Source organism: Schistocerca piceifrons, unplaced genomic scaffold (genome assembly GCF_021461385.2).
Source record: "Schistocerca piceifrons isolate TAMUIC-IGC-003096 unplaced genomic scaffold, iqSchPice1.1 HiC_scaffold_943, whole genome shotgun sequence".
In the NCBI taxonomy this organism is placed as follows: Eukaryota; Metazoa; Arthropoda; class Insecta; order Orthoptera; family Acrididae; genus Schistocerca; species Schistocerca piceifrons.
In genome coordinates this window covers 1,625,001-1,640,000 of record NW_025729216.1, presented here as the reverse complement: position 1 = coordinate 1,640,000, position 15,000 = coordinate 1,625,001, and the positions used below count along the sequence as shown (strand labels likewise).

General features: G+C 55.8%; 2 non-coding genes and 1 pseudogene across 2 annotated transcripts; all 3 read right to left on the bottom strand.

The window, feature by feature from the left end:
• The window catches only part of LOC124772584, a 7,956-nt pseudogene extending 2,346 nt beyond the window's left edge, over positions 1–5,610 (bottom strand).
• A 188-nt stretch (positions 5,611–5,798) lies between these two features.
• LOC124772673 lies at positions 5,799–5,953 on the bottom strand. Its single transcript, XR_007014140.1, has one exon. It is a non-coding gene; the product is annotated as a 5.8S ribosomal RNA (ribosomal RNA).
• A 351-nt stretch (positions 5,954–6,304) lies between these two features.
• Positions 6,305–8,213, bottom strand: LOC124772890. Its single transcript, XR_007014345.1, has one exon. It is a non-coding gene; the product is annotated as a small subunit ribosomal RNA (ribosomal RNA).
• Between the last annotated feature and the right edge of the window lie 6,787 nt (positions 8,214–15,000).

Below are 15,000 nucleotides of genomic sequence, written 5' to 3'. Positions count from 1 at the left end.
CGCCGCCCACATTTCCCCAACCTGCGTTGACGATTTGAGGAGGTGGCCCTCCCACATTAGGTGGCGCTCCAGCACCTCGATCTCACGCTGCACCTCATCCATGCCTGCACCGTCGCAGGCTGGCCCTATCTTCTTCAGCGCCAGGAGACGGGACCGACGGAGGGTCGGACCCATCCATCGGCAAGATGGAATGCCGAGGCCCCCCTGGGCAACAGGAGCGTGGAAGTATCCCAGGGGGGTGTCCGCCGGAAGGCGGAACCATCTCCTGACGGCAGCCCGGATGGTAACGTCGGCCGACTTCAATGCACCCACCCGGGTGCGGCTGAGGGCCAGCCCGTGGTACAGGCCAGGGAGAAGTACGTTGGTGAGAGCGTGGAGGCGCTGTTGCGGCTTCAGCGGAGCTCGGGAGATGACGTCAAGCTGCTCCACCAGGTGGCTACGTGGATTGAAGACACAGCGACCCGCCGTGGAAAATTGCAGCCCCAGGTACCGGAAGGTTTCACCCACACGCAGGGCAGGCATGGTGGTATTGCCTGCTGTGAAGGTGACATTGCTGTCCACCTTCACCTTCTTCTCGCGCCCTGACGCGACTAAGGCGAGGGTGAAACACTTCCGGGCGTTGATCTGCAGCCCCAGGTGGGCGAGGGCTGCGGTAGCTGCGTCGATGAGGGACTGCAAGCCCCTCGGGGTCGCTGCAAACAGCAAGACGTCATCTGCAAAGGCCGCAGCGTTGACTCTGCGACCGAGGATCCGAGCTCCGATGTGGGAGGGCAGTTGGCCTAAAACGTAGTCCACCGCAAAGTTGAACAGGAGGGGGGAGAGGGGATCGCCCTGGCGAACGCCCCGTGCTGGCTGCACAGACACGCCCACGCCGGCGCCGTCCGCTATCACTGTCGTGCTGCCCTCGTAGCACCGCTCGACATACCCGACAAAGCAATCCGGCAGGCCATGCGCCTTCAGCACGGGGCGAAGGGCAGCATGATCTACCGAATCGAATGCCTTAGATACGTCGATCGATGCCACAAAGACAGAGCGGCAGGAGCGAACTGCGTCGGTGAGAGCAGTGTCCAAGATGAAGGTATTTTCCAACATCCCATCCCGAGGGATGAATGCCCGCTGACGTTCGTCCACAGCACATGCGCGCATCAGGCGTGACGCGAGAACCTTGTGAAAGGTCCGCGCCAACACCGAGCAGACCGTAATGGGGCGAAAGTCAGCGGGGGATGTTGGTGCAGCCGTTTTCGGGAGAAGGGACGTCCGCGCGCGAAGCAGGCGTTCCGGAAGGGCGCGGGCCAGAAGGAAGAGATTCATCACTTTCACCAGGACTTCGTGCGGCAGGCGCCGCAACTCCGCTGGGGTAAGGCCGTCCGGCCCGGCTGCTGATCCCCTGGGCGGCAACGCGGCGGCGACCTCCTCATGTGTGACCGGCCCCCATATGCACTCGAGAGCGACAGGCTCTGAGTGCGGGAGGAGGCGGTCACGAATGAAGCCCGCGGTGGAGATGGGCTTCTTGGTGAAGAGGTCCGCCCAGAAGTCCAGCAGACCAGGGATGGCAGGTGGCGGCTGGAGCAGGGTGCCATCCAAGAGGCCGCGCACGCAGCGTGCACGCGACCGTCGGAAGGCATCCTGCGGTCTCGCGTACTCCCAGCGGCGCCGCTTGCGCTTCTGCGTCGGCAGCGCGGCAGGCGGCCGCTTCGATGGTTGGCGCGGCCGCTGTGTCCTGGTGATCGATCTCTCCCCTCTGGACCCGACCGACGCAAGGGCATCCGGGAGCATGCCCAGGATGACATCGGGCGGCGTGCCCCGCCCCAGACCTATGACACGATCCAGGGCAGAGAAACGCTGGGCGAAGCGGGTAGCCCCGCCAGATGCTCCCAGATGGCGGCGTCAGTCGGCCCCTCCGGCGGCGGCCCGGTGGTGTCGGCCGCGAAGTCCTCGGCTGCGTCGACGGGCGGCGCAGCGGCCTCGCCCGCGTCAGGCAGCGGGCTCGCTGCTCCCCGGCGGGACGCCGGCTCTTCCCCCCGACCGATCTCAAGCGCCTCCATGAATTGGCGGACAAGCTGCTTGTGGGCAGCTTGCCGCCGTCGGCACTTGATTGCCTCGAGCGTTCGGTCGGGGAACATCCTGATGAGTTCTTGATTGACGAAGAAGAACCGGGCGTCCCTCTCAAGGAACAGTTCGGCCTCCGCCTTGGCGAGCGACAGGACTTCTTCCTCCGTCCACCTCGCGCGATGCCTCTCCGTGACGATCTCCGCGTTGGCGGCCGCAAGATGTTGGCGGCGGCGATGGACCCCGAGACCGTTCTTGGTTGTAAAGCTGCGGTGGCACTCACTACAGGTATACATAGCTGCAAAAGTTACAAGATTTTCGGCACGGCCGGTTGGCCGGCTAGGTGCTGGAGGAGTTGGGGTGGCACCTTCAGCGGAAGGGCCACCACTTATTCTCTGCTTACTGCCCCCAACTAAAAAAGGGATAGTGCGAGGGGGGGCTGGTAACCCCCCCAAGCCCCTGGTGCGGTCTTCCACTTTGCGAAATCAGCGGGCCCACGAGAAGGGGAGAAGACCGCAGGAGAGGAGAGGCTAAGAGGGCTAGGCCCATGTATTGCGCATCACTCTCCCTGTAACTATAACCCAAGGAAGGCACCTCGCAGCAGCAGCACGACTACATCAAGACCGCACTTCGAGAAGCCAAGTCCGGATGCAGCCACACCGCCGCCACTTGGCCACCTTAAGAGAGTCATAGTTACTCCCGCCGTTTACCCGCGCTTGCTTGAATTTCTTCACGTTGACATTCAGAGCACTGGGCAGAAATCACATTGCGTCAACACCCGCTAGGGCCATCGCAATGCTTTGTTTTAATTAGACAGTCGGATTCCCCCAGTCCGTGCCAGTTCTGAGTTGATCGTTGAATGGCGGCCGAAGAGAATCCGCGCACCCGCGCGCCCCCGGAGGAGCACGCTAAGGCGGACGCGGCCTCGCAGCAAGGAAGATCCGTGGGAGGCCAAGGCACGGGACCGAGCTCGGATCCTGCACGCAGGTTGAAGCACCGGGGCGCGAACGCCGCGCAGGCGCGCTCATCCTGCACCGCCGGCCAGCACGAGGCCGACCAACGGCGAGAGCAGACCACGCCCGCGCTAAACGCCCGCACTTACCGGCACCCCTACGGCACTCACCTCGCCCAGGCCCGGCACGTTAGCGCTGACCCACTTCCCGACCAAGCCCGACACGCCCCGATCCTCAGAGCCAATCCTTATCCCGAAGTTACGGATCCAATTTGCCGACTTCCCTTACCTACATTATTCTATCGACTAGAGGCTCTTCACCTTGGAGACCTGCTGCGGATATGGGTACGAACCGGCGCGACACCTCCACGTGGCCCTCTCCCGGATTTTCAAGGTCCGAGGGGAAGATCGGGACACCGCCGCAACTGCGGTGCTCTTCGCGTTCCAAACCCTATCTCCCTGCTAGAGGATTCCAGGGAACTCGAACGCTCATGCAGAAAAGAAAACTCTTCCCCGATCTCCCGACGGCGTCTCCGGGTCCTTTTGGGTTACCCCGACGAGCATCTCTAAAAGAGGGGCCCGACTTGTATCGGTTCCGCTGCCGGGTTCCGGAATAGGAACCGGATTCCCTTTCGCCCAACGGGGGCCAGCACAAAGCGCATCATGCTATGACGGCCCCCATCAACATCGGATTTCTCCTAGGGCTTAGGATCGACTGACTCGTGTGCAACGGCTGTTCACACGAAACCCTTCTCCGCGTCAGCCCTCCAGGGCCTCGCTGGAGTATTTGCTACTACCACCAAGATCTGCACCGACGGCGGCTCCAGGCAGGCTCACGCCCAGACCCTTCTGCGCCCACCGCCGCGACCCTCCTACTCGTCAGGGCTTCGCGGCCGGCCGCAAGGACCGGCCATGACTGCCAGACTGACGGCCGAGTATAGGCACGACGCTTCAGCGCCATCCATTTTCAGGGCTAGTTGCTTCGGCAGGTGAGTTGTTACACACTCCTTAGCGGATTCCGACTTCCATGGCCACCGTCCTGCTGTCTTAAGCAACCAACGCCTTTCATGGTTTCCCATGAGCGTCGATTCGGGCGCCTTAACTCGGCGTTTGGTTCATCCCACAGCGCCAGTTCTGCTTACCAAAAGTGGCCCACTTGGCACTCCGATCCGAGTCGTTTGCTCGCGGCTTCAGCATATCAAGCAAGCCGGAGATCTCACCCATTTAAAGTTTGAGAATAGGTTGAGGTCGTTTCGGCCCCAAGGCCTCTAATCATTCGCTTTACCGGATGAGACTCGTACGAGCACCAGCTATCCTGAGGGAAACTTCGGAGGGAACCAGCTACTAGATGGTTCGATTAGTCTTTCGCCCCTATACCCAGCTCCGACGATCGATTTGCACGTCAGAATCGCTACGGACCTCCATCAGGGTTTCCCCTGACTTCGTCCTGGCCAGGCATAGTTCACCATCTTTCGGGTCCCAACGTGTACGCTCTAGGTGCGCCTCACCTCGCAATGAGGACGAGACGCCCCGGGAGTGCGGAGGCCGCCGCCCCGTGAAGGGCGGGGAAGCCCCATCCTCCCTCGGCCCGCGCAAGGCGAGACCTTCACTTTCATTACGCCTTTAGGTTTCGTACAGCCCAATGACTCGCGCACATGTTAGACTCCTTGGTCCGTGTTTCAAGACGGGTCGTGAAATTGTCCAAAGCTGAAGCGCCGCTGACGGGAGCGATTATTCCGCCCGAGAGCATCCCGAGCCAACAGCGGCGCGGGTCCGGGGCCGGGCCAGGTAGGTCCGTCATCCGGGAAGAACCGCGCGCGCTTGCCGGGAGCCCGAGCGCCCAAAGGGGCGAATCGACTCCTCCAGATATACCGCCGGGCAGCCAGCCAGGACACCGGGGCTCTGCCCAACAGACGCGAACCGAGGCCCGCGGAAGGACAGGCTGCGCACCCGGGCCGTAGGCCGGCACCCAGCGGGTCGCGACGTCCTACTAGGGGAGAAGTGCGGCCCACCGCACACCGGAACGGCCCCACCCCGCGGCGAGTGGAAAGGCAACCGGACACGACCCCGCCGCGGATTGCTCCGCGCGGGCGGCCGGCCCCATCTGCCGAGGGCGGAGGCCAGTGGCCGGATGGGCGTGAATCTCACCCGTTCGACCTTTCGGACTTCTCACGTTTACCCCAGAACGGTTTCACGTACTTTTGAACTCTCTCTTCAAAGTTCTTTTCAACTTTCCCTCACGGTACTTGTTCGCTATCGGTCTCGTGGTCATATTTAGTCTCAGATGGAGTTTACCACCCACTTGGAGCTGCACTCTCAAGCAACCCGACTCGAAGGAGAGGTCCCGCCGACGCTCGCACCGGCCGCTACGGGCCTGGCACCCTCTACGGGCCGTGGCCTCATTCAAGTTGGACTTGGGCTCGGCGCGAGGCGTCGGGGTAGTGGACCCTCCCAAACACCACATGCCACGACAGGCGGCAGCCTGCGGGGTTCGGTGCTGGACTCTTCCCTGTTCGCTCGCCGCTACTGGGGGAATCCTTGTTAGTTTCTTTTCCTCCGCTTAGTAATATGCTTAAATTCAGCGGGTAGTCTCGCCTGCTCTGAGGTCGTTGTACGAGGTGTCGCACGCCACACCGCCAGCCGGCTGTGCACGCTACCGAGAAAGTACCGGTATGCGAACCGCCAGGCGACGGGCGCGCATCGCACGTTTGAGGAGACGCGGCCGGCCCCACAGGCGGCCGCGACACTCCCAGGTCTGCGAAGCGGGGCAAACGCCGCGCGCTTCAGTATACGTAGCCGACCCTCAGCCAGACGTGGCCCGGGAACGGAATCCATGGACCGCAATGTGCGTTCGAAACGTCGATGTTCATGTGTCCTGCAGTTCACATGTCGACGCGCAATTTGCTGCGTTCTTCATCGACCCACGAGCCGAGTGATCCACCGTCCTGGGTGATCTTTTCTCAGTTTCCGCCGCCTCTTTCGAGACGGTCGCATAGGCGGGAGTGAGGCGTGTGGCGGCCCCTGTTCCAGCGTTCTGTGTCCAACGGCCTCACGGCCGACGGGCGTCGTACGGCTCCACACCGGAGCGGACAGGCACTCGGGCGAAAGTCATTCAAAACCGGCGCCAGGCGCCAGGTGCCGCACGCCAGCCGCTCCAGCGCTTCAGCGCTCGTACCACACAACATTGCCGCTAGTTTTGAGAGGCACGCGTGGTTCCGCACGCGGCGCACAGCTACTGCGAGCCGTACAGGTAGCGTGTTGCGCGACACGACACGCACATCGAAAGACATGCAGTCTAGTCGGTAATGATCCTTCCGCAGGTTCACCTACGGAAACCTTGTTACGACTTTTACTTCCTCTAAATGATCAAGTTTGGTCATCTTTCCGGTAGCATCGGCAACGACAGAGTCAATGCCGCGTACCAGTCCGAAGACCTCACTAAATCATTCAATCGGTAGTAGCGACGGGCGGTGTGTACAAAGGGCAGGGACGTAATCAACGCGAGCTTATGACTCGCGCTTACTGGGAATTCCTCGTTCATGGGGAACAATTGCAAGCCCCAATCCCTAGCACGAAGGAGGTTCAGCGGGTTACCCCGACCTTTCGGCCTAGGAAGACACGCTGATTCCTTCAGTGTAGCGCGCGTGCGGCCCAGAACATCTAAGGGCATCACAGACCTGTTATTGCTCAATCTCGTGCGGCTAGAAGCCGCCTGTCCCTCTAAGAAGAAAAGTAATCGCTGACAGCACGAAGGATGTCACGCGACTAGTTAGCAGGCTAGAGTCTCGTTCGTTATCGGAATTAACCAGACAAATCGCTCCACCAACTAAGAACGGCCATGCACCACCACCCACCGAATCAAGAAAGAGCTATCAATCTGTCAATCCTTCCGGTGTCCGGGCCTGGTGAGGTTTCCCGTGTTGAGTCAAATTAAGCCGCAGGCTCCACTCCTGGTGGTGCCCTTCCGTCAATTCCTTTAAGTTTCAGCTTTGCAACCATACTTCCCCCGGAACCCAAAAGCTTTGGTTTCCCGGAGGCTGCCCGCCGAGTCATCGGAGGAACTGCGGCGGATCGCTGGCTGGCATCGTTTATGGTTAGAACTAGGGCGGTATCTGATCGCCTTCGAACCTCTAACTTTCGTTCTTGATTAATGAAAACATACTTGGCAAATGCTTTCGCTTCTGTTCGTCTTGCGACGATCCAAGAATTTCACCTCTAACGTCGCAATACGAATGCCCCCGCCTGTCCCTATTAATCATTACCTCGGGTTCCGAAAACCAACAAAATAGAACCGAGGTCCTATTCCATTATTCCATGCACACAGTATTCAGGCGGGCTTGCCTGCTTTAAGCACTCTAATTTGTTCAAAGTAAACGTGCCGGCCCACCGAGACACTCAATAAAGAGCACCCTGGTAGGATTTCAACGGGGTCCGCCTCGGGACGCACGAGCACGCACGGGGCGGTCGCACGCCTTCGGCTCGCCCCACCGGCAGGACGTCCCACGATACATGCCAGTTAAACACCGACGGGCGGTGAACCAACAGCGTGGGACACAAATCCAACTACGAGCTTTTTAACCGCAACAACTTTAATATACGCTATTGGAGCTGGAATTACCGCGGCTGCTGGCACCAGACTTGCCCTCCAATAGATACTCGTTAAAGGATTTAAAGTGTACTCATTCCGATTACGGGGCCTCGGATGAGTCCCGTATCGTTATTTTTCGTCACTACCTCCCCGTGCCGGGAGTGGGTAATTTGCGCGCCTGCTGCCTTCCTTGGATGTGGTAGCCGTTTCTCAGGCTCCCTCTCCGGAATCGAACCCTGATTCCCCGTTACCCGTTACAACCATGGTAGGCGCAGAACCTACCATCGACAGTTGATAAGGCAGACATTTGAAAGATGCGTCGCCGGTACGAGGACCGTGCGATCAGCCCAAAGTTATTCAGAGTCACCAAGGCAAACGGACCGGACGAGCCGACCGATTGGTTTTGATCTAATAAAAGCGTCCCTTCCATCTCTGGTCGGGACTCTGTTTGCATGTATTAGCTCTAGAATTACCACAGTTATCCAAGTAACGTGGGTACGATCTAAGGAACCATAACTGATTTAATGAGCCATTCGCGGTTTCACCTTAATGCGGCTTGTACTGAGACATGCATGGCTTAATCTTTGAGACAAGCATATGACTACTGGCAGGATCAACCAGGGAGCTGCGTCAACTAGAGCTGAGCAGCCGGCCGCCCGGGAGTGTGTCCCGGGGGCCCGCGCGAACACGCAAGCGTCCGCTCAATCATTCTGCAAACAGGAGGAGGCTGAGCTCCCCTGCACAATACACCTCGAAACCCTCTCAGGTCCCGGCGGCGCGCAGCGCCGTCCCAAGTACTTGGTCGGGTTCGAGAGAGGCGCAATCGCCCGGAGTTAGGCGAGTAGACGCTTTCGGTGCGACCACCCGTGCTCCCAACTGAGCTTGCCGCTGCCGACAGAGGCCCGGGAGCGTGCTGTCGTGGCATTGCCGGCGGGAGACAACACGCGCCACCTACGGTGACCGGCAGCTCCAACGCCAGCGCCACAGAAGGACAAAAGCCCCACTTGGGTGCCGAAGCGAACTCTCCCAGCACAGCGCACGCGCCAACACATCCGCACAGCTGCGATACAAACCACCAGCGAGAACCGCTGGGGCGACCGAGCAGCAGACGGCGTCGCGGCGCCGAGCGCCGGGCGGCGGCGCATCCTCAACGCACACAGTCCTCAATCGGACCAGCACACTGAAGATGTCCACCGCGCTTCGCACCGGGCCCGCGAGGACCTACTTTGGCCGCACGGCGCCGCGCGCAGGGTGCGCCGGCGCGCAGCTGCGACGCCTGCCGCGTCCGTCGGCCGGCGCGCCTGCCACTGGCCGCCCCCACCAGCCGGCTGTAGCGCGTGCGCCCACGCACCGCGCGGCCAGCACGCCGGGAGGCGCCCCCTCACCGGCCGGGGACGGTCCCACCCAGCCACCGCCGCGTATCGCTTCACACCCAGATGCCGTTCAGTTTCGTCGGCATGGTGGGTATCGCTGGAACAACCGGTTAGTACCTCAACCTATCGTCGCCATCACCGATTCACCCCTAGCGAGAACAACCGCACCACAACAGGTTACCATTTCTTCATTTGCGTAACTTCACCAGAAAACGCAGGCGTCCATCGCCATTTGCAACTTCAACGATTATTGCATGCCTGTGTCAGGTGTCACGCCACACTACGTCTGCCCACATACACGCAACAAAATGTGCACGCCTAGACAATACGTGGAAGGTGGCCCCCGTACGTATGCGATGTCCATTGCTCGAACGACTGTCAACCGGCCTCTGTAGCATGTCGCAGATATGGAACGCGGTGCACCATGCCATCACGGTGTGTGAGGAGAGACGACTAGGTCCGAATACATCAACAGACAGCTCATGCTGATCGCCATCCACGGCGTCCGTTCCTCCCACACGTCTCTATGGCGTACCACACTGCAATCCAGCTCTCATAGGGAGACGACACGTAGCTGCGTGCACAATATTTGCACTGTATGGTCCGCCGTTTTTGGGCGCAGTCGTTGTACGGTCACACATGTGCCACGATGTATCATTCAGTACATAAGGACGAATGTGCAGTACAGATTGTGGTTCACGCGTACGACATCAGCGGACAGTTGACACAGGCCGCACCACAACGTAGCCTGCGTACGTCGCATGCGAAGGGCATTGAACATGCAAACTTGTCACCAACCAGCTTGCGAAGGCAGGGGGCAAGGTGGGGACGTGGGGACGTGGGGAGGGGTGGGGGGGGGGCGGCATGTACGTCCTGCTGCCATCCACATTACAGTGTACAGCAGGAGCATGTGGAAAGTCAGCAAGACTTGCAAGGTGTTTAACATGAAGCGATACACAGGGGAGCGGGCAGTGCGAGTAGCGAACTATATTGCGAGGGTTGCGGGTGGGCAACACTACACTAATTGAACGAGTCGTATAACAATTACAGAGCAGGTTTAGGCGACAACGTGGGTTACGTTAGCGGACAACGTGGGTTAGGTTAGGGGACAACATGGGTTAGGTTAGGGGACAACATGGGTTAGGTTAGGGGACAACATGGGTTAGGTTAAGGCACAACATGGGTTAGGTTAAGGCACAACATGGGTTAGGTTAGGGGACAACATGGGTTAGGTTAGGGGACAACATGGGTTAGGTTAGGGGACAACATGGGTTAGGTTAGGGGACAACATGGGTTAGGTTAGGGGACAACATGGGTTAGGTTAGGGGACAACATGGGTTAGGTTAGGGGACAACATGGGTTAGGTTAGGGGACAACATGGGTTAGGTTAGGGGACAACATGGGTTAGGTTAGGGGACAACATGGGTTAGGTTAGGGGACAACATGGGTTAGGTTAGGGTACAACATGGGTTAGGTTAAGGTACAACATGGGTTAGGTTAAGGTACAACATGGGTTAGGTTAAGGTACAACATGGGTTAGGTTAAGGCACAACATGGGTTAGGTTAAGGCACAACATGGGTTAGGTTAAGGCACAACATGGGTTAGGTTAAGGCACAACATGGGTTAGGTTAAGGCACAACATGGGTTAGGTTAAGGCACAACATGGGTTAGGTTAAGGCACAACATGGGTTAGGTTAAGGCACAACATGGGTTAGGTTAAGGCACAACATGGGTTAGGTTAAGGCACAACATGGGTTAGGTTAAGGCACAACATGGGTTAGGTTAAGGCACAACATGGGTTAGGTTAAGGCACAACATGGGTTAGGTTAAGGCACAACATGGGTTAGGTTAAGGCACAACATAGGTTAGGTTAAGGTACAACATAGGTTAGGTTAGGTTACACGTTGTTGTAAGGAAAGGTGTAGGGGGGGGGCGGGGGCGGCACGTTCGTTGATAGTGATTATAGTAAGTGAATGCTTGTGACATGATGAGATTTGTCACGTCAGGATGCACCTTTGGCTTATTAGAGGCGGCGCTCCAATTCTATGCTTGTGTCAGACCTGTGTCTTTGACTCAGGTCATTGTTTGTGGGCTGTGACAGGAGGTACTATTGTGATGTTGGGTGCACCGTTGTATAGGACATGTGTGGGTATTGGTGCCTTATCTGCGCAATGGTGGATGTCGAAAGGGGGGGATATTCTATTTTCCGCATGGACCTCCTGGTCTGGTTGTGATAGTGTGGATTGTGTAATGTGGCGGAGAGGATGCACTGGATGTTGTTCCATGCTGGTGCTTACATATTGTATGTGCGCCCGTTAGAAGCAGAGAGTGGTGCGTGATGAGAGTGTCTGGCTGACGTGTGGTTCCCATTGTGGGCACACTCTTTCAGCATGTATACGGACAGTTGTATATATATTCTGTAATTTGATGGCTCTGCATTGATTACTAATCAGCGCCGTGTGTACGGGTAATCTGGTTCCAGTCCAAAATGTTCCATCTGTGTACATTAGTGACAAAGACTCCCCCCATGCAGTGGGGCTCGGTCTGTTATAACTCTTCCGCGTAATATATTTGCCCCACGTTTTTGCGACTGCGAGTGCGAGTGCGAGTGCGAGTGCAACGCGAATGGGGACCGACATGCTGATGGCTCGGTATCGGACGCCGTACAGTGAGCAACGCGATCGCGTCTCTCGCTCGTAAGTGGTACAGGTCGCGGCTCATGTATAGGGACATTTTACATTTTTTTTTTTTTTTTTTTTACATTTATTGTTAACTTACATTTACCCACTATCTAGTTAACCTAAGTGGGTAGTGATAACTAAACAATTCTACGTTATTACATTTACAGTGATTTACATAACTGTTAGTTCTACTGTAATTAACAATTGTTACTTCTTCCGGCCACTTAGCCGCTCCGGGATACCAGGAGCGTTTCCGTCCCTACCACGAGGAGGTGGGCCGGCTTCTACTACCTAGAAACCACTGCATTTATTTACATTTATTTTTACATCCCTCCACCACCCTTTATTCTACGATTCTACATGAAACGAAAATGACTACTCTACTACAATTTACAAAAAATGAAACGCGCTCTTCTGCGCTAATTAACAGCAAACAAATAATTATTGTACGTGCATGGAATTATTTACAAGGTCTTATTTGGTTTTTATAGTCTAGTCGGTAGTTTTATTTATTATTGGTTTGACGTTCGGACAAGCGAGAAGGCGGAACACACGCTTGGTACCACCCCAAGGCATCCCTCTCATCTATGTTTCCATAGATTGGGGAGCCTTCCCTTCTTCGTCCATCTTGCCCTCTTCGCTGTCCGCAATATTTCTTTCTGCCCCGTAGGAGCAAGGCGGACAGAGGTCGCCCGTCCATAGTGGCATGGACATCCACATCACTATGGCCTGCGACCCTCCCTTCCTAAGTCTTCTCTTGGTTTTTGTCTATAATTTGATGCACATTACTCCTCAGACTTGGCTGAGGAGTACAGCTTTTCTCTCTTCTAATCTGCGTCGTTGCGCACAAATATCAGTTTTGCAAATTTTGAAACCTGATCGACTAGTTGTTGGAATACTTTAAATCTTTCTGGGCTTCTAAATATCTCCATGAGCGGTGTGTTCCGCAATTCCCGTCTTGCCTCATTGGCAACTGGATCGAATTCCGGGCATTCCAGAACTACGTGCTCGGGCGTCCCCACAGGAGCGCCACAGACACACTCAGGCGACCGCATACTGCCAATTCTGTGTAAGTATGTTGGATATGGGCCATGCCCGGATAAAAAGTGTACCACTCCAAGTGTTATTGTTAGATGTTTCATCTTAAGCCTCTCGCGGACACTGGGAAAGAAGTCGAAGACCCTTCTCCCAGTGTCTGAGGACTGCCACTGCTCTTGCCAGATATCTGTAATTTTCTCTTTAATCTGCTTGATATTATTCATGTGTTCTCCTATAAGTGCTGTTACTTTTTCGTATTCCCGCTTTTGGATCCAGTGTATTGCTGCATGTTGTCTAATCATTAAGTCCAGCGGGTGAAGTCCCATTATTACAAACAAAGCGTCCGTTGGTGTGGTGCTGAAAGCACCAACACACCGCATGATTACATTCCGCTGTATTCGTCTAATGACACGTGCTGGTTTCACCTGAGTGAGCCTGTGCGCCCACGCGCTGGAACCATACCCCACAACTGGTATCAGTATGCAATTATTGTACATTTTAGTTGCCCCAGGGGGCAAATGGAAACGTCTTTGAGCAATACTAATCAGTTTGTTGAATATTGTAAGGGATTTGGTAGCCACATGGTCGATGTGCGGAGCATAGCTCCACGCCTCATCCATGAGGACGCCCAAGTATCTTGCGGACCTAGATCTCGAAACTAGTCTATTATCCAGCCGCACGACTGGATCACGGGCCAGCTTTCCTTTTAAAAGAATGTAATTTGATTTATGTGGTGCAACTTGTAATTTGGACTTTTGGCACCATTGCATTAGGATCTCAGATGCTTGTACTGTTTTATTCTCTATTTCAGCACGACTATCTCCTTCGACCATGATGAAAAGATCGTCTGCATACGCCACCGCTCCCAGTACCGTGTCGTTCCCATCCAAAGTTGTCAGCAGGGGGTCCATGTTTACATCCCAAAACACGGGGCCACACACAGAGCCCTGCGGGCAGCCCTTTGAGATGTCTTTCAACATCACGGCACCAGGAGCCGTGATTTTCGCAACTCTTTTCCGACAGTAATCCCTCAGGCAACCGTATAGCGCCCCCGGACACTCCATCTCCCTTAACTGGGAAAAGAGCGCCGGCCACCACAGGTTGTCGAAGGCGCCGGAAATATCCACCATGATGCCCAGGACGTATTTCTTCGTGGACAAGTGCACAATACTTGCTACTTTATTTATGGCATCAGATGTAGACTTGCCCTTTCTGAAACCGTATTGCAATTCACTCATACCACGAAGAAGCCTGTGGCTAGACAGTCTAGACATCAGAAGCTTTTCAAAGGTCTTGCCCAAAACGTCAAGTAAACAGATGGGCCTATAGGACTTTGCTAGTGTAGGGTCCTTATCTTGGCCCTTCTTGATTATGACTACTTCTGCTATTTTCCAGCATGTTGGGAAGCTCCGCAATTCCAAACATCTGTTGTAAATTTTGGCAAGACTTGGTGCCAACTTTTGTACTATGCACTGCAGTACTTCTGCCGGTATACCATCTGGCCCTGGGGCCTTCCGCCTCGCGAAGGATTTTATTGCTTGTACCACCTCCTCTTGCGAGAAGGGGTAGACTTGTAGATTATTATTGTATTCTATTTGGTCTTGCTGACGTATCTCCCTCTGCAGCTCAGTGTCCAAATCAGGTCGGTCGTCCGGTAGGAGCACACGAAGTAACTCCTCAGCAGTTTGTCTCCAGTCAATTGTCATGTCGTCAGTATCCTCCTTTTTGATTGTGGAGAGCTGCATTGGGGAGTGTATTTTCTCCCTCACGATTTTGTAGGGCATGCCCCAAGGGTCCAGGGTTAGATGTTCCTTTACGAAGTCCTCCCAACTCTGCTGTCTGTGTTGATTTAGGGTGTCCTTAAAGACCCTCTTCTGTCTTCTGTATATGGTAAGATGGAATTGTCTTTCTGCTTGGGCAAAAGCCCTCTGATAGTTCCTGCGTGCTCTACGCATAGACTGCCTGAGCCGCGACAGCTCCGGAGTCCATGGCGCAGTCGCTTTCCGAATGAGACGTCTTTTCACTGGTATCGCTACGGCGATAGCCGTCTTTATAGAGGTAGTTAGGGCCTCTACTGCCTCGTCCACGTTAAATTCAATTCCGAGCTCTGGAGGATCGAACTCCGCCTCCAGAAGGCCCCAGTTGGCTCTCCCGTAGTCATAACGCATTGTCCACTCTGCAGGCACCCGGTCCTCCTCCACAGATATTTCAAATTCAATGACATTGTGATCACTCGTAGTTATACCGTCGTATGTTTTCCAGTTCAAAATTTTATTTGCAATGTCCATTGAGGTTAAAGTGATGTCAATGAAAGATGC